The sequence below is a fragment of the Lissotriton vulgaris genome, chromosome 8 (genome assembly GCF_964263255.1).
Source record: "Lissotriton vulgaris chromosome 8, aLisVul1.2, whole genome shotgun sequence".
Lineage (NCBI taxonomy): Eukaryota > Metazoa > Chordata > Amphibia > Caudata > Salamandridae > Lissotriton > Lissotriton vulgaris.
This window is the reverse complement of record NC_141696.1, coordinates 1,442,060,008-1,442,083,514: the sequence shown is the minus strand read 5'-3', so window position 1 is coordinate 1,442,083,514 and position 23,507 is coordinate 1,442,060,008.

Sequence of the window (23,507 nt, the reverse complement as noted above, 5' to 3'; positions counted from 1 at the left end):
TCTGAGAGAGAGAGGGTGGGGGATCTGGTCTCATAGAGCTGCCAATAATAGATGGCAAAGGCCTTGGCCATGTCCGTGGGAGAGCGGAACAGCGAACCGTCCTGCACGGCAATCTCAGGAATTATGCGGTTTGCCCTAGGATAGGTAGTGAGGCGGTGAAGGAGTGACCCATTCTTGTCTCCCCAACCATACACCCCCTGGCCAGGTATGAGCGCCAGAGTAGCTTGGCCATGTCCAGCAACAACTGCCTGATCTCCAAGCGAAGCCGGGCCAACAGTCTTGTGTCGGAAACGTCAAGTAGTCGTGTCGGGGTTCGCTCCAGGTGCAGAGCTTGCGGCCTCCCGTGTGGTAATTTGCTCCAACCGGGCCTGCCTTTGAATCTTGAGCTGACCCTTAGTGACCCCTCTAATTGTGTCCTTGCCCGCCTCCCACAGGGTGCCCGGAGAGGAAACAGACCCATTGTTAGAGAGGAAGTATTGCTCGAGTTCCCGCCTCACCCCCTTGCGAAAGTCTTTATCCTGGAGAAACCAGGCATTTAGCCTCCATGTCTGTTGGGCAAAAGCAGTGGGGGGACCCGTTTGGAGCAACAGAGGAGAGTGATCGGAGATGCCTCTTGGAAGGAGTGAGATATCCTGAATCTAGAGGCAGTCCGTTGACGGAACAAAGATGGCATCAATACACGAATGTGGTGCGCCACCAAGGTATAAGTAAATTGTTTAGGGTGCGGGTACCAAACGCCCCAAGCATCACACAAACTCAGGGATTCGGCCCAAGCCGCCAGTTGTTTTGCTTGTGCAATTCTACTAGAGGAAGGAGGGCTGGTTACATCAAGATCAGGAGTGGAGACCGCGTTGAAGTCACCCCCAAGACAGGTGGGACCCAGCGGCAAGGATGCCATAAGGTTGGCCGATCTGGCTAGGGTCGCCGTCAGCATTCAGGGGGGAGAATAGAGCGATACAAGGTTGAGGGAATGACCATGCAGCATGCCGCTGAGAGCCATCCAAGTGCTCTGGGCGTCGAGGGTCATCCGGACTGCCACCAAGGGGAGGGAACGCCTCACCAGAATTGCCACCCCACGGGAGCCACAAGTGAACCCCGAATGCCAAACTCTATCGTACCCATATCACACCAAAAGACATAATGCACAGGGAGAGGTGTTTAACGATGGCGCGTCAGGCATAGCAGCTATAGTTGTATGGCAGTAAGTCCCCAAGAAGGGATGTGGCGGTCAAGATGGGAATCCCCAGACTGAACAAGGTGTCAGGGGTGGGTACTGCTTGTACCAATTGGCGCTAAACAGAGTGATGTGTGGGTGCTGGTGTGACAAAACCACAAAAAACAACAACATAACAGCAAAGATTAGGGGCAATGGCCCCATCCCCCCGGTTCCCCCCAACCACCCCACCCTACACTTCAGGAACAGATGCATCTGTCACCCCAACAATAAACTCGTGAGATAACTCCCAAACTACAATGCTTGGAAATGGGAAAGCGTGGAGGACCCCTCCTCATATCAGGATATATTTGAAAGAGTCCATCGAGAAAGAAAGAGTATATCTCTGAGCTGTGAGTACAGTCTCCGGCCGCGGAGCCTGGCCCGGCGGGCAGAAACCCCTCTCAGGCAGGGTATTTCAGGAGCATCGGGCTGCGGGGGAGATCTGTGTCCAAGAGGTCGATTGGGGAAGGCTGCGGTGAGGCAGCAACTTGGTCTAGGCGTCCAGAGGAACCAGAGCTCCTCACAGCCAGGGATCCGTCAGAGGGCTGTGTGGGCTGTCATGAGGATTGCCCTGGCGGAGAGTCCGACCTCGCCCGTCTCGGACCACGATGTATGCGTGAACGGTGACACTGAGGCTGGTGAGTGAAGTCTGTGGGACGAGTGGTCTCCCCGTCCACTCCCCACTAGGGATGGCTTGTCAGCAATGCGCAGAGGGCGCTCCTCCATCGCCCAGGCCGAGGCCTCAGTGGGGTTGTCAAAGAACATGATCTTGTTGGCGAACACCACACGCAAGCGTGCCAGGAAAAAAAGCCTGTACTGGATGTTGAGGGCCCCCAGCTTTTGTTTAACTTCACTGAAGGGGCGGCGTTGACCCTGGACTTCGCTGGTGTAATCCGGGAAGATCTTGATAGCATGGTTGTCATGATGGAGCCACTGCTGTTTGCGAGCTTCAGAGAGGATGACATCACGGTCTCTAAAGTTAAGGACCCTCATTATGACCGGGTGGGGGGTCGCTCCTGGTGGTGGTTTGGGAGCGAGAAACCGGCAGGCCCGCTCAATTGCGAACCATGGGGAAAAGCAGCCCTCGGGATCCAGGATCTCAACCACCTCTACAGGAATTCCGCTGCGGGACCCCGCTCCGCCCCCTCCGGGAAGCCCAGCAGGCGGGGGTTGTTGCGCCAGGACCTGTTTTCTACGTCCTCTGCCCGGCGGTGCAGTTCTTGAGTACACGACTGGAGACTGGCCACCTGCCCCTTGAGTTGCTGGACATTGTCTTCGACGGTGGTGATCTGGCTCTCAGTTTCCTTAATCCGGGCCATGGCCTTTCGGAGGTCTTACCGGATGAGGGTCATGTCCACATGTACCTCCGCTATCTTGCCTTTGAATCAGGTTTGTGAGGTCTGAATAGCCTGTAGAATAGTGGACAGATCTATGGACGGGGGAGGGCTCATGCTCTGCGGCCCCCCCAGTCGACCCACCCTCCAAGGTGGTGAAGCTATCCATTTTCGTCTGGGTGGCAGGAGGCTTTGCCAATCTGTCCGTCCTGCCCATGGAGGCACCCGGGGGCCAGAGGGGAATCCAACTGCAGGGAACTGGCAGATGCAGTCGGGTAGGCCGGATTCAGGGAGGCAGCGCTACCAGTGCTTGGACAGGACGCAGTCCAAAAAGCCACCACCCATTGTGTGCGGCCAAACCCCCGCTCCAGACATGAAGGTCCCTCAATAGCAGGCGGTGGGGGGCGGGAGGGAGGAGAGAGCAGATCCCAGCACCTGACTTGCGAAGACCACGCCACCCCAGCCGGGCCAGATCATGATGACTCAGCAGGAGGCCTCGCTCCCTCCACGCCAGCAATGCAACAGGCAAGAACACTGACCAGGTCAGGGGACCGTCCCATGCCTCCCCCAATGGGACGGACAGGGGACCCCCACCAGAGGTCCTCGGGCACCACCGATCGCCGCTCGATGTGCGTGGCTGACAGCCCCGGGCAATGAATCGCTGGACGATCGCACAGTCATGGGGGGAACCCAGGTCGAGGACCGGACCCAGGAGGGACCCCAGCCATCCGGGCCCCCACACAGTCCACAGGGGGGAGAGATCAGGGCTAACCAGGGAAATGGGTCCACACAAGACGTCCCCCCTCCTCCCGACAGATGCGGCCGAAGATTTCAACCAGGGCACCTCGGTCCAAGGAGAGCCGTGCTGCCCCAGAGCCTCCCGCCACCACTGGCAACGGGGGCCCTGTCCGGTCAGGCAGGGTCTCAAGCTCCACACCTGATTAAAGGAACACCGAGTCCCTCGCCATTGTCTTTATCGCGATGGGAGTGCGGTCATCACTCTTCACAAGCGCTGCCGGATGTGGCAGCCTATGCCCCAGCAGCACCACCAGCAAGGCCGCCAGCTGCAAGACACATCCAGGCCACTGAGGCACCCCGCACATGGGCACTCCCCACCAGCACCGGCTAGGGAACGCCAGGCAGGGAGGGGAGGGATCAATCAGGCTAAGAACTGTTCCTCTCCCGGGTGTGCGACTAAGGCACTCCCCTCATTCACGGCGGCACATTCGGGTCCGGAGAGGGCACCTCAGGGCCAGCCAGCACAGCAGTCTTCAGAGAGGGGCCGCCATCTTGCAGGCAGGGCCCAATGCTCCGGTTCTCAGGAGCAGGACAGCTCAGCGGAGGTCCGGGACTCCCAGAAGTACAGTCAGAGGTTTTTCAGCATACACAGAGCAAAGTGCACCGATGAATGGCTCAAATCAGGTAAGGATTTCGGGCGGATGGCGGAGGGGTCCAGGAGCACCCTTAAGGTGCGTCCACCATCTTGGCTGAACAAGCCACGCCCCATCAGTACTATATTTTACAGCTGTCCAGCCAGACAGGTGTTTTAATATATAGTTGCTTAACAATAGACAAAAATTCTGCAAGAAACAAATAAAGTGGGACACAAGCCTGTATCCAACTTAGTGGGAAGGACATATGACATGAAACAAAAAGGTTCAGGCAGAGTAAATTGTTTGTATGAGACACATTTTCGTAGGACAAAAATATTATAGTGGAGACACCATTACACATATTAAGTATTGAATAAAGAGGTGTATATGGCGTGCAACAAGTGGACTGAGTTTTGATCCTTAAAAAAGATATAGAATCATCATCAGGACATTAACAATGGTATGCCTGTATACATTTTGCCTAGATCCAGGTCAGATTGACTTGGAGGAGGTTTGTTTCAGGCAAAGCCTGAGTAGAAGGCCAGGCCAGGTGCAAAGAGACTAAAGGATGCAGACAGCCGCGGCCGCGTCTGTGAAGTTGGTTCCTGGGTCAGAGTCGACCTAATAAAAGTCTGTAACAGCTTAAAGGAGGCATTTTAAATGTTCGCGCCATGGAGGAGTCTCAAAATCAGAGTGGCCTATTGCAGTGGACTGCTGTATATCAGGGACGGCAAGCCAGTAAACTGTGAGCCGCATCTGCGGTCTCTAGTGACAAGGAATGGGGTCAAGGCCAATCTGTGAACAACCTCTGTTACATAATCTCTTGCCTGTTTGGATCAGGGATATGAAGGGACTTTTAGATAGTTGGCATTTCGTTACCTTAGATATTTGGTGCTTTCAGCCTGTCTCTGGTCACATGACTGGTGTAGATGACTGTTGGAATATGTAAATTCCCCCTAGACAGCCAAAAACAGTGGGAGCTTAGGTGTGACTGGATGGGTCATCACTGACAGGATGGGAAGGAGGAGCTGGATATAACCTCACTTACACCTGAATAGCTGTGTCCTGTCCAAACACAAAGGACCCAACAGCTCTGCATTCTCAGTTCAGCCAGAGAGGCAGGGAATTCGTTGCACTTCTCAGACACTGTCTGGAAGCTTCTCCCACCTTCCAGCCCCAGGGCACCAGGCTATAAGAGATGGACCTCAGACGCCACAATTTCAGTACACTTCTGGACCTGTGGATACTCAGCCAGGAACGAATGCTGTGCAGCTAAAGGGCTGCCACTCTGCTGGACTCCTGCTTTGTTGTGCTGACCTGAGGTTCTCTTGCCTGGGTGATAAGGAATGGACCTGATTCTCCTGAAACTAGAGTGCCTCAAAGGGCTAATTGCAGTGAGACTGATTTGCATATAACCATGTCTGAACTGGGGTGGCAGAGTGGGCTAAAGAACGGTGATGGATTAAACCCAGATCTTTTGACTGGGTGTGAGTGTTTGATTGGTTCAGATGCTCCGTCCATTACAACCCCCTTTTGTACCGCTTTTGGCCGCCATAAGTGTGGCAGGGTATGCTCAGACATGAGTCCCTTGCTCACTTTGCCACTGGATTCAAGCAAGCCGGGCTGAAGATGGCTGGAATGCCAGAAACCGGTCCTCAGAAGCTTGTTTCCGGTCCAGGGAAGGCATGGCTTGGCAGTTCGGACTGAACTGTTCCCATGAGGCACAGGGTCAGACTGATTTGCATATAGCCATGTCTGAATGGGGGTGGCGGAGTGGGCTAAATAACGTTGATGGATTAAACCCAGATCTTTTGACTGGGTGTGAGTGTTTGATTGGTTCAGATGCCCCGTCCATTACCACCCCCTTTTGTACCGTCAAAGGGCTAAGCCTCAGGGACATAATAGGCTTCCAACAGCCCTGCTCCAGCACCTGGACTCTGTCATCTGTGAGTCTACCCTTACAAGTGGTGCCACCGCAGTCCTGGAAGTGGGCCTAAGGTGCTCTGCCACCCTGTGGATCCAGCAGAACTGATGCATCTCCTCCTCTGGCTAGATTAAACCCATCCCAAAGATTTGCATTGCCACCGCAGCCCACATTGCCTTCGGAATTGCCACTGTGCAAGGTATCCTCAGCACAGGTCCTCGCATCTCTCGTCAACTGCAGCATTAATGATGACAATGGACTCTGCATAGCAGCCACGCAGCTCTTTGAAACTGACACCTCTCCTTGACTGCTTATCGCATCTTTGCCACCCTAATTTGCATTGCAAACCCCCAGGAATGAGATCTTTGATATCAACGTCACAGGACCACACAACGCGGCCTCGCCTCATCTCGGAACCGATGCATTGCCTTGGCTGCGTGACGCATCTCCGACGTGGAATCATGCAACACTCCGCTAACAAGGACAGAAAGTATTTTTCTTCAGTGGGCCTAAGTGCGTCTCTGTAGCCAGCCCTCTCTCAATTGCAGTCAGCCTTAATTTGTGATTTTGTCCCAATCCAGCGTGACCAGAAATCCACAGTTGTCGTGTTACGCCTTTTGGCAATATTTTCTTTTAAAACTTTAAAATTCAATATCTTTGTTTCTACTAATTGGATTTTTGTCGTTCTGGCCTTGTTTTATTCACTAAAAATCACTCTATTTTTCTATTCCTAATGTGGGCTCTTTTTGTGGTGTGTTTCAACTGTGTTACTGTTAGAAGTGTTGCACAAATACTTTAAACATTGCCTCTAGGTTAAGCCTGACTGCCTCTAAGTTAAGCCTGACTGCTCTCTGCCAAGCATCCAGGGGTTTGAGCCCAGGTTAATTTGGGGTTTTCTTGTGCCTTACCCTGACAAGGATTGTTGTTGCTTGACCAGGGCTCACAGCCAAGTCAACCAACAACCCAATTTCTTACACGCAGGAAGTCAAGGGTAAAGCAACCCCCTAAATTTCATTCCCCATAGGGGAACACCCTTTTAGAGTGTGGGTATCAACATTGTTGGGCCCGTGGCCCCTATGACTGCCCTAGGCCATAGGTTCATCCTAGTCGTGGTCGACCAGGACACATGGTACCCGAAGGCCATTCCTCTAAGGATGGTGACTGAACCCGCAGTGGCCAGAACACTGATGGGGTTATATACACTAGTGGGTTTCCCCCAAGGAGGTTGTGCCCGACCGAGGAACCAACTTCATGTCTGCCTACATGAGGTTCTTATGGGATGAGTGTGAGGTAACCTACGAGTTCTCCAAACAATACCACCCAAGACCAATGAGCTTGTTGAAAGATTTAACAAGCCCTGAAGGGTGTGATTATGGGCCCACCTGAGTGGAATGTCCTTACTCTTGCCATGCCTTATCTTTGCTTAAAGGGAAGTGCCTCAGTAGGGCGTGAGATTCAGTACTTTTGAACTTCTCTTTGGCCACCCTGCATGTGGGCCTTTCAGTCTTGTCAATGAGGGGTAGGAGCAGGCTTTCAAGAAACTTCCTCAGGATGTTGTGAGGTATATGTTGGCGCTACAGCATCAGATGAGAGTATACAACAAGTAATGGATGCCAGGCCAGGTCCTCCCTGAACCAGAACACAGGCAACCCAGGACCAGTGTTAGTTAGGACTCATCAGCTAGGTGTAGCTTTGTTCCAGTGACACAATGTGCACAGTACCCACATAGGACCCTCATCTGGGCATACCTGTACCACGTACAGCGAAACAGTAAAGTTTGCAAAAAGTGATGGATGGAATGCTTCAATTAATCTCAGTCACTGATAATTACTCGAGGCCATATCCCAGTCCATCATTATTTTGCACACCATCCCACATCAGTTTCAACCCATATGCAGATCAATTTTTATCCTTCTCCAATGGGCAGATGGTACAACTGGGAGTATTTGATCCTGTGCTCCATCACGATCGGCCTGAACTTGTGACTTTGATCTGGTCCAGCTTGACCAGATGACCGCAATTGACAGTTTGTGCTTTTTGGCTTTCTCTCCTCTCAGCTAATAACTCACGGCCAGATTTACTATCCTTTCACGCAACGCAGTAGAGCAAGGCAACTTACTGTGATGCGTTGCATGAAAGGGAGAGATCAGAAAAGCACCATATCTACGAAGATATGGCCCAATTCTGCTGTCTCATAGTGCTGGTGCTAGTGCACTTAAAGCAGCCTAGCGCCAATGCAAGCACCCTTGCACCATAGTGCAAGGGTGCCTGTGTTACAAGGAGAATTGTTTTTGTGCAAGGTGGGTACCTTCCTGCACAAAAACAATGTCTGAGGCATTTTTCTCTTTCTAGTGGTGCTGCAGATTGCAACAAACATAGAAAGAAGACATAACAAGGAGAAAGAAAAGGTTTCTTCCTGTTATAACATCCTCTGGGAGGTGTAGCGAGTTTACTCAATCCCAAGGTTTACAGACCTTTGTAAATCTGGGATTGCATAAAATCCATGGGAATGCCCATGCTCCACCCAGAACGAAATGTAACTTAATGGAGTGCAAGCTGATTGATTGTGATACAACCTTTTTACAAAGCTACCCAAAGTAGCGCAAATTACCCCTTGTGTGTGTTTATAAATATCTACTAGCATTTTTCGTCATGACTGCGACTAAAGTAGTGCAACCATGACACAAGTGTTAGTTAATCTGGCCCCCGCTTTCTTACACTTCCTAGACCCCTGCTTCAGGAAATATTGCACAACTTGTCAGTCTTGGTTCTCTGAAGAGGCTAATTACAGGAACTGCTAATCTCTCTAAACGTGAGAAAGTTTAGAGTAAATGGCAGTTAGCTAAATCTGTAATAGAAAGTGGGCATTCATCACTTTTTCGGTAGACATGAGAGAACTGTCAAAGGTTTAATTCAAGAGAGGGTGTGTGGGGTGAGTCATAATACCGACCAACATAGTAGGTCAAACTACTATATATTATTACATTTCAAGCAAATAGCTTTGTGTACAACCAATAAAGCCACTGATAACTCTGTTGTTAACTTCGATGAGGGCATGCCCTCGGTGGCACCATGGATATCTGAACATTTTGGTCAACTCAAATATAACAAAATAATGGTCCTTGTACTTCCACTGTCTGGTCTGCTACTTGGTGGCCTTCTTCCTTGGGATCTCCTATTGCCCCCTACGGTTGTCTAATTTATATATGCATTGCATACACTGTACAGCAGTTACAATTAAGCATAGGCATGAGCAATGGGCAGCAGCTTCAGGACACCAATATAGATGACGAGGAAGCTGGTCAGCACAAGCATTTGAGATAATCGACCAAACCTACTATAACAGAAGAGAGGAATTTTCTGAACCCAGAGACAGGCCTCAAAAACTCAGATACAAACCTGGAACCCTTATCTTAAAAATGCATCCAATGTAACAGAGTTCTGAAGTCTTGTGAGTTTACTTTTCAACCCTGAATAGTGCAAAGCCACACTTCTGCCTCCGGGTAAACACACAGTAGAGTTCAGCCCCATTTGCATCTTTCATAAATACTGCCTGTGCAAGAACAAGCTTGTTTGAAAATCCGCCCTTGTCCATAAAAAGCAGGAAGGCAAAATATTGCCATTTTTCCCTAAACACGAAGAGCTATACCAGGCTGTCTCTATTCTCCTTTAGTAAAGTCTGCACCCTTCTTGCTGCTGAGTGATGTTATGAGGAACGCAGTTCAGAAATGCGTCTGGGGTTCTGTTCATGGTCATCATTAGTTGTACATTTCTGTGTATTATAGAACATTAGTATGGGCCTGATTTAGAGTTTGGCGGATGGGTTACTCCATCACCAAGATGACCGATATCTTGTCTGCCATGTTACATGTGCCATTTGATATAATGCACTTGTAATATTGGCTGACGAGACAGCCGGTATGTTTGTGACAGGGTAACTCATCCGCCTAACTCTAAATCAGGCAGCGGCAGCTCCTAGCAGCGAAAAGTGGTGGGGGAGCACGGGTGCAATAATAAAAGTAAACAAGCATTTGCAATGCATCGGTCTTTCCTTTGGGACCTTATATGTACGAAAAGCACGCAGAGCGACTGCACAACTAGCACAAGAACAGAGCCGTATTAAGCAAGATGACAAGAAGTAGAAGACGTGAATAACCTGGCAAATGCCTGCTGTGCTCTCCCTAAAAACCAAACCTGTTAACTGAAGGTCACACAAAGTGCTGATGAAGGCGCTGTGAGATGCTGTGGCCAGACGTTTACACGTCTCTAGTTCTACAATAGAGGCACTCGTCTGAGACAGGAGAGTTATATAACAGATGCACTATTAGCCGAGGCATCTTAGTGGCCTGAAAGTTACATGGTGATTTTTACAGCAGGTAGCAATACAACGTGCCCCATCGTTGCAGCTGCCCGCAATCAGCAGTGCAGGTGGGAAGATGAAGCATCAGCGCCACAATGTCCACTGTGAGCCCCACTCACAGGGGTTCTTTGTTGCTGCTCTCTGCCTCCTCCGATCTCCTTCTTGGGACTACTCCAATGCGGGGGAAGCTTGGCGGTGTCTCTCCTGGCAGGACACGACTAGTGGGCTCTTACCGGTACACAGGTGCCCCGCCTACAAGCAGTCATAAGATTGCCTGACTTCCGGACACCGTTTTGACCTCACACTGCTTCTTGTGGAGACGGGGTAGGCTCTCGCCCTCCCACATGCTGATTCGAGCACCCGCAGTAAGACTTCCTGGGGCTAGCTCCACCTTTGGTCAGGCAGTCCCCCTGACTTCCGTTTTTCGTCTCTCTCAGCGGCAGTTTCACCGGGGTATTGGCAATGTGGGTAGGCTCTCGCTGGATTCCTAATAGCACACAAATGCACCGGCTGTACAAAGCAGGCACCAACATGCAGGGTGGGCTCCTGCCACGACTCCAGGCAACGCGGGTGAATCCAGGCATTGCGCGCATGTTAATGCGCATTACTTTAAAAACAAGCATTTGCAATGCAGTAGAACTCGCATTTACGCGAGTCCTATTGCATTTTAAAAGGGAGTACGGACGGGCAAAAAAGGCACAAACAGGAGTGCGGCGGGGGGTGGTGTCCAGAGAGGTCATGGACTGTAAAAGGGGAGGGGGTGAGCCACGGAACAAAATTCTATTTACAGTAAAGGGGCCAATAGCCATGGAAGAACACAAATGACAACATGGCAGTCAGTAGGAGGGACTAACAAGCCTAAAACTAATGGGAAGGCCACATTTGGGACCTAGGCCAAAGCAATAGATGGGAGGAGAGTGGGCGGGAGCTTAAACAAAGCTTCCACGCTATAGTATATACTGCATGTCTCAACGAGACAGCGCAAGCGCTGCCTAGACGAAACCTAAAAAATGAAAACTTACCTGCCACCTCTGGGCTTTTCAGCTCTGGATGCACAGGTTCCCAGACTGGATATATTCCCCAAATCATGAAGTTCATGACATTAAAAAAAAGTGCTAAAGTGCAGTAATATCGACAGTGGACCACTGGCATTTCTAAGTGAAAATTTCAAAAGAAAATGCTTAGGATAAGGGAAGCATTAGGTGGCAACCCACAGAACCCACTGTTTCATCTGCCTTTTCATAGCCTAGCTTCTTCACCAATATGTTCACTGTCTGTCACGTCAAGGAGCATGGCAGAAACCATCGCAGAACTGTAAGAATCAAGATTACAAATAAACATATGGAATATGATTATTGCTTAATTATAGGTAAAGTAAAAAAAACAAATGGGATCTGTGGGCTCTTGTAGCTTTATTCACAGGTTTGGAGTCATTTTCTTAAATTCACAGGATAATTACAAGAGTTTTCGTAGAAAGGTGAAAAACGGCTAGAGTATTCCTAGGTTTTTTTGTGAATTCCAAATTCCTCTCTTGCACAGATATTTTTGAATCCATAAAACATAATAGGTGTATATTTACACCTGCATTGACATTTTGCTAAATTTTATTGGCACTTTTCATTTTTCCCCACTGAACCGAATTCCTGTTATTTGCCAAGAATAAAAACGAGAAACAGTACAAACATGGCTCAATGCCAATATCCTTGACAATTTAGAACCACAATTTCACTGATGGCCGAATCACTTACAATTACCCTGGGCACCAACGTCACGCTCAAGAACACATTGCTAAAAAACCAAAGACAGTCTGGCACCATCTGCTTCTAAAGAAAGTGAAATTGCTTCTTCAGAACTTCTGTTAAAGTACTCATCATTTTTTTTAAAAGCTTTATTTATCATGATTTTCCACAAATAGTAAACATGGACAATATGAGAGCCATAATGATACATCAAAGAACTAATGGTATCATGTCAGTTAGATACATCGGAGAAGGCAATATGTAGAGAAATCATCAAACCACGTCGCTGCATAAATCACGAAGGGGCGCTATCATTAAAATGTAGAAAGACTGAGGAAAAGGCAAATTCTGTATGACAGTGTCATTGACTGACGGAATATGATGATGGGGTGGCAGAAGGAGAGTGGGGTTCTTGGCTCTGGGCATCCGACTTCTGAGAGAGAAGGTAGGTGCAGAGATGTTGCCATATATCTTACGGTCTGACAGTGGGTGGCTGTAGAGTGGCATATACTTCACTCATCATGTTGCAGTATGTCATGCAATGGAGACAGGTCTTAACAGTAGTGCAGATCCCGTTACCCAAGAGGAGTGCCATCTATCTCTTTGCCAGTTGCAGTGCTATAGCAAAGAACCTGCGGGTATCATTCGGGACATCAGCTACATTGCCCAGAAGGGCCTTCATAGGGGACGGCTTGAGAGTGATCGAAATCATGTGAGAAAGAGTGTTAAACACGTCAGTCCAAAATGTGGCGATAGAGGGGCAGATCCATGTTAAGTGGACAAAGTCTGCATCAGGAAACCTGCACTTGGGACATAAAGAGGCCCTGGAAGTATCGAGTTTGGCAAGGCCAGCAGCAGTGGTTTAGGATCCTTGCAAAAATCAAAAGTAGAGTAACTTGTGTTGATGGTTGGGGGATGCTAGATATGTTTGTGCGCAGCAATAGGACCATTCCTATCTTGTGTGCGTCTGAGAGCCATGCAAGCGCAATAGAGTTTACCCACCATGCGAGTCCCCTGCTTGCCCGTTATTAACACTGTGAGGGGGATGAAATCAACATGCAGGAGGGTAAGAAGGGATGCAGGAGCAGAGCAACCCATGCTGGCAGAGAAATATAATTGTATCCATATTATTGTGGCATTAGCAAATCTAGTGTCCACCGAATGGGAAAGCATGCGGCCATCCGCAAATAAGTCACCAAGTGTATGAAGTTCATGTTGTGTCAGAGTGCATTGGACAACAGTTTCAAGTGCTAGAGGCAGCCACAGGTTTTGTGAAAGAGTAAGCGCAGGGCAGTACAAAAAGTCACTGCCCAAGACCGACTGAGCTTCTGTCATATCCAACACGTGGTGGACAATGTCTGTATATCTAGGGGGTCCAGCCTGAGACCTGTGGTTGCAGAGCTGCCAGGGGCGTTGCACCTGCCAGGTTACATTCGGGTTTAGCACAAGGTAGGCAAGCATCTGGTACTACGAATGATATGCAAACCGGGCCTGAGCCACAAGAAAGTATGTAAGAAAGTCAGGGAGTGCAAGCCCTGCCTGTTCTTAGTGAATAATAAGGGTGTTCCAGGCGATCCAAGCCTACAGCCCACCATAATCAATTTTAAAAGGAGAATGCACAGTGTAAGAAAAAAGAAGTTGGTCAACAGTATGGGTATTTTGAAACATGTATAAAAAGCGGGAAAGTGATACCATTTTAATATTGGCAATCTGGCCTGCCATGGACAGTGGAAGCTGAATGCAGTGCTCAATTTGGATTGCAAGCCTCTCAATGGCAGGGCCGTAGATGAGACAAATCACTTGTTCGTCCCTGTGTAAAATGACGCCCAAATATTTGGTCGAATCATCGCACCTACGCAGGGTGAAGGTTCAGTGACATCTGGAAGGGAGAAAAATTCTGATTTCACCTAATTATTTTGTAGACTGGAGAGGCCACAAAAACAAATAATCTCCAGCACCAAGGGGCTCCAATTGACTGAGGGATGCTGAATAAAAAGCTGAATGTCATCTGCCTACATATAAATGAGCAGTGGCTGGGTTTAAAATTGAGACCGCGGTGCATGGGGTTTTCTTGAAGGTCGTGGACCAGAGAGTCCATAGCTATGATGAACAGTAGGGCGAAAGGGGGCACCACTGCCTAGTGCCTCTGAAATTTCAAAGGGAACTGATTGCCTTATACAGGCCATCAGTTTAGAATACAGAAGGGAGATGAGAGAGCGGAATCCACTAGGGAACCCCAGTCTACATACCATTACATGGATAAAGGGTGTCAAGAAGTGTGAAGACTGTGGGCATGTCCTGAGAGACCATGTTAAGAACTCAGAAAACTGCGTGGAATTTTAGAGAGGTGGACCTAAGGACAATCTGTTGATAACTGCTTTGGCCAGGATTTTATTATCAACATTGAAAAGGGAAAGTGGCCTATAAATGCAGAATGATGATGGTCTATATCAGGTTTAAGCAGAAGGGAAATCAATGCTTCTCGCAGTGTGGATGGTTGGACCCTATTGTCGAGGGCCTCAGCATCCATATCAAGCAGGTACCAGACGAGGATGCCTTTGTAAGTCTTATAAAAGGCATATGTGAGGCCATCAAGGCCGGGGGCCTTGAAACCGTCAAGAGAGTCAATTGCCTGATTAATCTCTTTGCTAGTAAAGAGTTCACTTAAAAATTGATGTTGTCCTTGGGTTAGCCGGAGCTATTTCCTCAAAATAAGCCAGCAGTGATATTTTGTCAGGACCTAACCGCGAAGTGTAGCGATTCGTATGAAAGGACAATAATTCAGGGATAATGTCTAAGTTAGCAGTAACCCAGACACCACGGTCCAGGTGGAGCTCAATTATACACTCGGGGCTCCGACTGAGGTGCAGGAGGTGGGCTAGACTGTGGCATGGCCATTCCCTCTTGCCATACCTGGAGGCTCTGAAGTATTTTCCAAAATAAGCCCATTCCCTCTCAATGAGGTCCTGGAATCAAGCAATGAGAATGGACCATCTGTGGAGGGAAGGAGAGTCAGGATGGCGGGAGTTGGCCCAGTCAATATGTTAGTTCGGCCTCTTCTTGTGCCAGACTATTGCAGATGTCACAGCGTACGCCCGTGTGTTTTGAAATACAGTTTGCGCATATATATATATGTTTGAAGGCATCCCATAATATGGTGTAGCTGTAAATAGAGCCCGAGTTGAGTTAAAAATATTCAAAATGTAGTCTCAGAGTTCTGAATGAAAAACCGCAGCTAACAGAGCACCATCGCTTCTCCCATTCCCCTCCATGGGGTAATCAATCACTAGCTTGACCGAGGCATGATTGGACAATGTGCCTAGTAAAAGCTGTACATCTTTGAGCCACGGTACAGCACTCTCGGAAATATACCAGGAGTCTATGCACGTCCACACCACGTTGGGCGCGGAATAGAAAGTGTATCCCGGTATGGTGGAGTGGCGAAGACGCCAAGCTTCTTTAACCACTTGGATGCTAATGACAAGGGTAACTTGTCATGCACTGCCCATTCATTTCAATGGAAATCTCATTATATAGCCTAATAGGCCTTAGCGTCCAAATGGTTAAGAGAGTGTGAGTCAATACTATCTTGGAGGATGCGCAGCCCGCATGGTTTACCACCAGAATGCGTGCTGGTGGTGTCCAGTGCAGAGGCAAAAACGAGATTCAGATCTCCACTCAACAATACAATATCAGTATCAAACTGACCGAGCAGGGCCGACAGTTTCTGGAAGAAGGGGAGATCAACTACATTGGGGGCATAAATATTCAATAAGAGGACTTGTCACACCATTCACAAGGACATAATGTTCATTCTTATCTGCAACAGTGGTATGAAGGGGAGACTTTTATGGAGGGTTATACACCCCTCCCCCCCTCCCTCCTTCCCTGAGAGTACGTACTATGCCTGGCAAAGTATCTATGGGGCTGTTGCTCGGAAATTATTTTACCTTAAATAAATGAAAAGATAAGAGGCGTTTGGCAAACAGGAACAAGTTGAATAAATTAAATGCAGCAGCCGGGGAGTATCGACAGAGGTATGTCTGAAGACAGTCTCAAAGTTCAGAAGTTTTGGACACACATTTAAAAAATGTTTTAGGTACAATAAAACACTTTGCCACTCCTTCAAAAGCATTATAGTCATAAATAACAAGAAAAAACATCTGATAAGATGGACACAGATGGCTCTAGTGTGGGCCAGTGTGTCTGTGTCCAGATGTTCGATGTGGTGAGTGCGTGATCATCTCATGCAGTGTGGATGTCGTGTCCTGAATGGCTGAGTGTTCCTAACTACATGTGGCATCTAACTATGTGGTAATTTGGGAACTCGTGCTTTTGACCAAATGTGTTTTATTGGGGCCAATTTCCTTGGGCCTGTTTGTGGTGTGACTATTTATCTTTGGGATCGATGAGGGTTTTACCTTGGTGCACATTTGTCTTTGGGCTAAGTGTATCCACACCTTTCTCAATCAGTAGCCTTGGGTCGCAGGGCGTGTCTGACCACAAATCTCTGACTTGGGGTAAATGGGGAGGTCATCTTGGATAAATATGACAGCAATGATATGAGTTAGGGAGTGTGAGAACGTGTAAAATGGCAGTCATTGATATCATATGTCCTGATATTCTCATTATTATACATACAATTTTAACATCATACATCAACTTTGCATTCACTGATATTGAAGTAATTATGCGGCAATTCGTTACTGTATACATCATCACTGGATTTACTGATATCGGCATCACAATGCATGCACAGGTTACACTACATTCGCATTGCATTTACTGGTATTTACATCGTTGTGCTTGCATAGATTACAGCAAACATCAATATTGCATTTATTGGTACTGCCGCTGCTATACGTGCATACATCTGGGTGTACATTGCTATGGTATTTGTCAATCTCAGCAGGGCCACTAGGATGCCACAAATGTAGGGGATGCTTGAGGAGGGAGGTGCGTCTTAGGTAAGAACGCAACCTTTACTACATGTCTGATGAGATATGACAGTACCTGTTTGCCTTTTTGAGGATTGTTAGGACTGCGTATATTCCACATCACAAACGTGAGTTCTGCCATCTGTTTATTATCCCTAGTCATCGATATAGAAGGAGCGGTCATGTAGGCAAAATCGTGTGTCTGATGCTATGAGCGGTCAGTAGAACAATAGAAAGAAAAAGAAACCAGAAAGCATTACCCACGTAATCATCAAAAACCACTACCTACCCAAACTAGGCAATGATGACCCAGTGAATCCCAACGACAACCAAAAAACAAACAGAAAACTCAACATGTGGACCATGGAGTATTCCATAGTGAACGGGCAACGTTAGGGCAACACTGCCCACATTGTACAGTGTTAGCGGGTATGTAGGTGAAGGTTTGCATGAGAAGGCTTGTTTCGAGATGAACAGATGACAGATGTTTAAGAAAGCTAATTAGCCAGCAGGCACAACATGTGCTCAGTAATGTTAGTAGATGAACCAGGAAGCATTTCAGTTTTAAGGAAGAGGTCTGCACTGGCAGAAACATGGAGGTCCAGAGGCAAGGTCTTTAAGGTGGTGCTCTGTCAAAGTGTGAAAGTATCTGGTCTTGTCGCCAACAACCACCCATAGCCTCTGGCTATAACATGCAATATTTGAGCCCCTGCTTGCATAGGAGGGCCTTTGCATCATTGAACTTTCGCAGTGCCTCCTGGACGGCAAGCGTAAAGTCAGCGTAAATGGAGATTCTGGCGATCCTATATGCTCAGACAGGCTCTAGGCTGCCCCAAAGGTGTCGCAATGCCAGAGTCAGCAACCAGGTTACACAAGGCTGCCAGGCCCCCAACAGCGCGGCAGGGCTGGGACAAGAGGAGCCGCAATAGTATTCCGGTGCTGGATCCCGGTAGCCCCCAAGCAAAACAATTGGGGTGGGGGAGGGTCCAGTGCACCTCCAGTTCAGGAGGCCCATGCAGTGGACGCACTCTAAGGTTTCAAGGCTCAACGTGCACCACCAGAACCAGGCCTGATGCAGTCGGCAGAGTGGAAACCAGGGGGTATGACGGGAGCGGTGCGAACCCTGGATAGTGATGTGAGGAGAGTCTGGGTGCATGGGAGTGGGGCCCAGTTATTCTCAGTTGGGTCTGGCCTCAGGCTCACCCGCGGTCTCTGCTGCCAAAGAGTCTCCAAGGCGAGGCTAGGCCTCTCCCACCCATCACTGAGTTCTGGCTGCATGGTGAGCCAAAAGGCTAAAAACCAGCAGAAATCGTTTCAGCTGATTCAGGGGACTCAGCATCTTGGCCCTCAATGAAGATGCATCACGTTGATGCCCTTAACCGAGAGGATGTGGGCTAAAAGTGTCGGAGCTTCATAGCAGGGTGGCCATTACAATCGGCGGCATGGCCATGCCCCGAAGCCTTCATACTATTGCATTTGGATGGTGGTAACTTCCTGCTACATGGATTTCAAGACTCCACACTGGCACCCTTTGAGGGCCTCCTACATGCCTCAGCATTTTTCATCCAGTGTCTGAAGAAAAATTATCACACCGCCCAAACTGTGATGAATATCCATTGGGTCCTTTTGCCAGTATAGACCATCTTTAAACCAGCTGCATCATTTACATAATCACCACAATCAGCACCCCCACTACCATTCCTCTTGATTCTTGGCATACCTACACTAGACTGTAGACTAAGTAGTATAAAAACACAAGGCGGCAGTGTGGTTACCTGTACCTTGGTAAGGTGATGCCACAGGTTCTTGAATGTAGTGATGGAAGGGAGCGGGTGGTGACAGTTGGAGGAGATACTGATGGCATTGGTTGCCACATGCTTGCACTCCAGTAAATCTCCCCTTGTACTAGTCATCTTTACATATTGGTGACAATTGTGGGATCCCTGCGCCACGTGGGCCTTTTGCACCTACAGAAAGGAGAGCACACAGAGCTGCATGGGAACCATCCAGCTGAAGCTGCTGCAACTTTTCTTGGTCTGACAATCCGAGTGTTGGGGGGTTAGTCATGATTTAAGAGATGGGATGCAAGGCACTAGCGAAGCCACAACGCAGTAAGGAGATTTTCAGAGGCAGATCAAATGAGATTCTGATGAGCGTGAGCATTGAATAGGCGTTGCTCACGCTCGATTTCGCTCTACTGTGCTGATTGACGCTGCACAAGACTAGTGAACACACCACTAGGCAGTGACATCTTTGGTGAGTGTTGGCATTGTCAGCGCCAGCCATAACCCAAATCCCCAAAAGTGCTCTGAGAACCGAGAGGAGACCAGGACCTACCTGCTCACCGATCCACCCAAGGTGTATCGCCAGTTTACCTGACTTCATGCAGCTCCTGCTATGTTTTACTCCACAGCACCAAATCAGTTTCAGCGGCTCCTCGCGGAAGACTGATCCAACCTCGTAGAACCCTTACCGGCTGGTTGTATGACAGAATAATGCATTCTATTACAACCAGTGTTCCCTCTAGGCCGCGTTCGCGAGCACCTCCCCTGATGTCAGCGCGCAACACCTAGCGTGGAGCGCGCACACAGGACGTCCCTAGAGAGTTGCGCCGCCCGCCGCTTTTAAAAAGCGTATATGTGAAGGGGTACCCGTAAGGAGAGTGTATTGTGAATAACATACACTGGAATAAAATTAAAATTAAAGACAACCAGTAAAGCAAAAATTAGAAAAGGCAAATTTTCGATTGGTATTTGTGATTTATTACCAAACACTGCGTGATTGCCGGTGGCAATATGTGAATAAAATTTGTAAATAGCAAGCCCCAAGGGGGGAGGAAAAGGAGGGGGAGGGGGTAGTGCTCAAGGGAGTGTTTAGAACAAGGAAAACAACACAGTATCAAAAAGGTAACCAATATATTACAAGGTTAGTGACAGTATAAAAACAGTTGTAGTACACATGCCAAAATACAAGGCAAAATTTGAAGCATTGTCAATAAATCACATTCAACGGTCACATCTGAATACTAGATGAATCGGGGGGGTGCCGGAATTACAACAAAAAGAAAACAGTCGGCGTTTAGTCCCCTATCAGCAGGCTAATTAAAGTCCTTTCACGGGGTCTTCATCAGGACGTCACACAGGGAGGGGGGAAGGGGCAATTCTGTATGAAAAAATAGAGCAAATGAACTTTAGTACATGGTAGGGAAGACGAGTGGGACAAAGGGCATAAAGGCACAACAAGTGGGACAGAGGGCATAAAGGCACAACAACGAGTGGGACTGAGGGCATAAAGGCACAACGAGTGGGACAGAGGGCATAAAGGCACAACGAGTGGGACAGAGGGCAGAAGGGCACCAAAAACGAGTGGGACAGAGGGCATAAAGGCACAACAACGGGTGGGACAGAGGGCAGAAGGGCACCAAAAACGAGTGGGACAGAGTGCAGAAAGGCACAAAAAAACGAGTGGGACAGAGGGCAGAAGGGCACCAAAAACGAGTGGGGCAGAGGGCAGAAGGGCACCAAAAACGATGGGACAGAGGGCAGAAGGGCACCAAAAACGAGTGGGATAGAGTGCAGAAAGGCACAAAAAAACGAGTGGGACAGAGGGCAGAAGGGCACCAAAAACAATGGGACAGAGGGCAGAAGGGCACCAAAAATGAGTGGGACAGAGGGCATAAAGGCACAACAACGAGTGGGACAGAGGGCAGAAGGGCACCAAAAACGAGTTGGGCAGAGGGCAGAAGGGCACCAAAAACGATGGGACAGAGGGCAGAAGGGCACCAAAAACGAGTGGGACAGAGTGCAGAAAGGCACAAAAAAACGAGTGGGACAGAGGGCAGAAGGGCACCAAAAATGAGTGGGACAGAGGGCAGAAGGGCACCAAAAATGAGTGGGACAGAGGACATAAAGGCACAACAACGAGTGGAACAGAGGGCAGGAGGGCACCAAAAACGAGTGGCATTTGGCGCCGCAGACACGTGAGGTTCGGTTCCTGGCGCACATAGCCATGGTTGCAGCGCACAGAGACCCTCCACTGCCGCACAAGGAGGAAAAAATTTAGAGGGAACATTGATTACAACACATGCTGTTATAATGCCGTCATTACAACGCATGCATCTTTAGCACGTATGCATTTAGGACAAAAAAGTTTACCATGCCTATGCATTTTGTTGTAAAAGCATGCTTGGTAAAGACATATACATGGTCAACGTTTAATGAGAAGAGGCAATCTCTGCACAGCTACTTTGTGATGAACCTTCTGATAATGTTTTCTGAACAGAACTGATCAATAAAAACCACAAAGCATTTTCAAAAATATCACCAGTGCAAACCTAGCTCCGTGATAATTACACAATCGAGTTGACGTGCATGTGTAGGTGTTCGCCTCTACTCCAGGATGGATCTCAGCACCGGGATAATGAGAACTCACCCATGATTTCGTAAACCAGATTCATTTTATTGCATCTCCTTGGAAAAAATATCCGAAACTTCACAGCCGGCAATGGGACATATACCTGAGTGCTGAAAAGCGACCCTCGGTGAAAGGAGCCCACAAAATCCTAAATATCAGAGTCCAACTGAGCGCGAAAACTGCTGCCCAGCAGAGAAACAGCAGGAGTTTGGTTGGCAGAGGGCAGTAAGAGTACTGCACAGAACATACAATGAGGCTATGGGTTCAGGCAGCTGTAATTCGCAGACTTGTTCTTGCTTACATTTAAAACACACATGCCTTTTACTATTCATGCCTTTACCACAACATTTTTTGTAAAGGCATGAGGGATAAAGGCATATTTGTTTTAAAATCCTGCTTTGTAAAGGCTAGTGTTGTTAATATGCATGAGTGATGAAGCCTTTGTTGTGAAGTCATATGTGAGTCAGCCTTCATTGTAAAGGCTGTTACCTTCATCAGCTACAGCCTGCATCTTCATCTCGCTGGAGATTTTGGACTTCTTGAAAATAGACTAAGTCTGAACATAGAAGTCTTCACAGCAACTTCATACCAATGACGATGCCCTCTATTCGGACACCACAGGCTGTCTTTTCCCGCTACACTTTACATTCTCAGACATTTCTATTTTAAAATTTCTTAGAAGTCTGAAGGTAAACGAAAACTGTACCCAATCCGCTTTGTGTATCCGACTCGCTCTCTATCACGGTTGGCCATAACTTTCGACTTTACCCCGGTTGGATAGCGGTTGGTGCTTTCAACTTTTAGGTGCTATTTTACACTTCAATGCAAAAAGAACAATTGATGGACAGAATGCAGAACAATGTCATACATTAACCCCAGTACAGAGATCTGGGCCTAAATCTATCGTTTTTTTGCTCACCAGGCCATTCCAGTTTGGACTCAGTCATATGCAAATCAGGCTTCACCCTGCGCCCAATGGGAACAGTCCAGCCCAGACTGCCATAACTCAGAGTTAAGCGTTTGTGCCAAGCTACCAGAGGTACACAGGGTAATTTAGTGACTTATTGTGGTTCACCCTGACAATGAGTGTTGCTGTTGCTTGAATAGGGTTTCAGCCCCCTCAACCAACAACCTAATTTCTCACAGCTGGAAAAATCTCACTGCCCATGTCCCATAAGGCATAGGGACGCCTGTTCAGATGTCACATGTCATTCAAGGATCACAGGGATAAGCTAGCGAAGGAAAATTGTTTCTTGTCGATACATCAATATGTTTTGAATCCCTGTCTGTGGGTTCCATTGGGAAGTCATTTGAGTTTACTCGTTGACAGCTAAACCACATGGCTTTCAGGGTAAAAAAAATCAGGTTCAACAGGACCTGGCCGTCTCTCTGGGCAACTGGTCGACTGGCCAGGTGGCCCAAAGATGGCTTAGACCAGTGGCCATTAGCATGCTCCTGAGGGTCTCGTTAAATGACAGCAATGGTTCAGATGAAGCAGGGTCTGGTTCAAGGATATTAGTCTACAAATTAGCCTTAGTCGCATGCCTAGTTCATTTAAGAAGTCCAACACTTCTGCTGCCCTACGCACACTACTCTGAAAGAGGCTATTTCATCTATTGGAGGCACAGGTAGTATCTCATCCAGTGTCTCTCTGGATGTATCTATCCTGGGGCATTTTTTCAAGTCTAGGGACAGCCTTTCATCAATGTAGTGACGGGGAGCTGGCTGTCCGTCTCCTCATCATTATCAATGTCATGAGGGACAGTAGGTATGCACTGAACAACATCATAATCAGAATCAAATAAGGCCTCCAGCCTCTGGAAGTACTGGTGTCGATGAGGAGAATCTGGCTGCAAAATCACTTTCTGTCCATTAGTAATGTCATAGTGTGACATAGACCACCCATGGGATAATGTCAGTTTGGAGTGCAGAACAGCTTTGGGACTGGGTCCAGTTCTGGCATCTATGGAACCCGGCATGGGCATGGAAGGGATCAGTGTGGGATTGAGACTGGGATGGCAGTCTGATAGAGCGCGCAGGTCACCCGGATCACTGAGTTTACCAAATTTCCACGCACTGGGCCCTGGCGTGAATGTGACGACAGTGTTTTGCATGAACCGGGTGATATCCTTTGCACGCTACTATGAGTAACATCCAACTGGCTCCAACGGAAGCCAGTTTTAAGAGGCAGCTAAAGACCTGGCTCTTTTC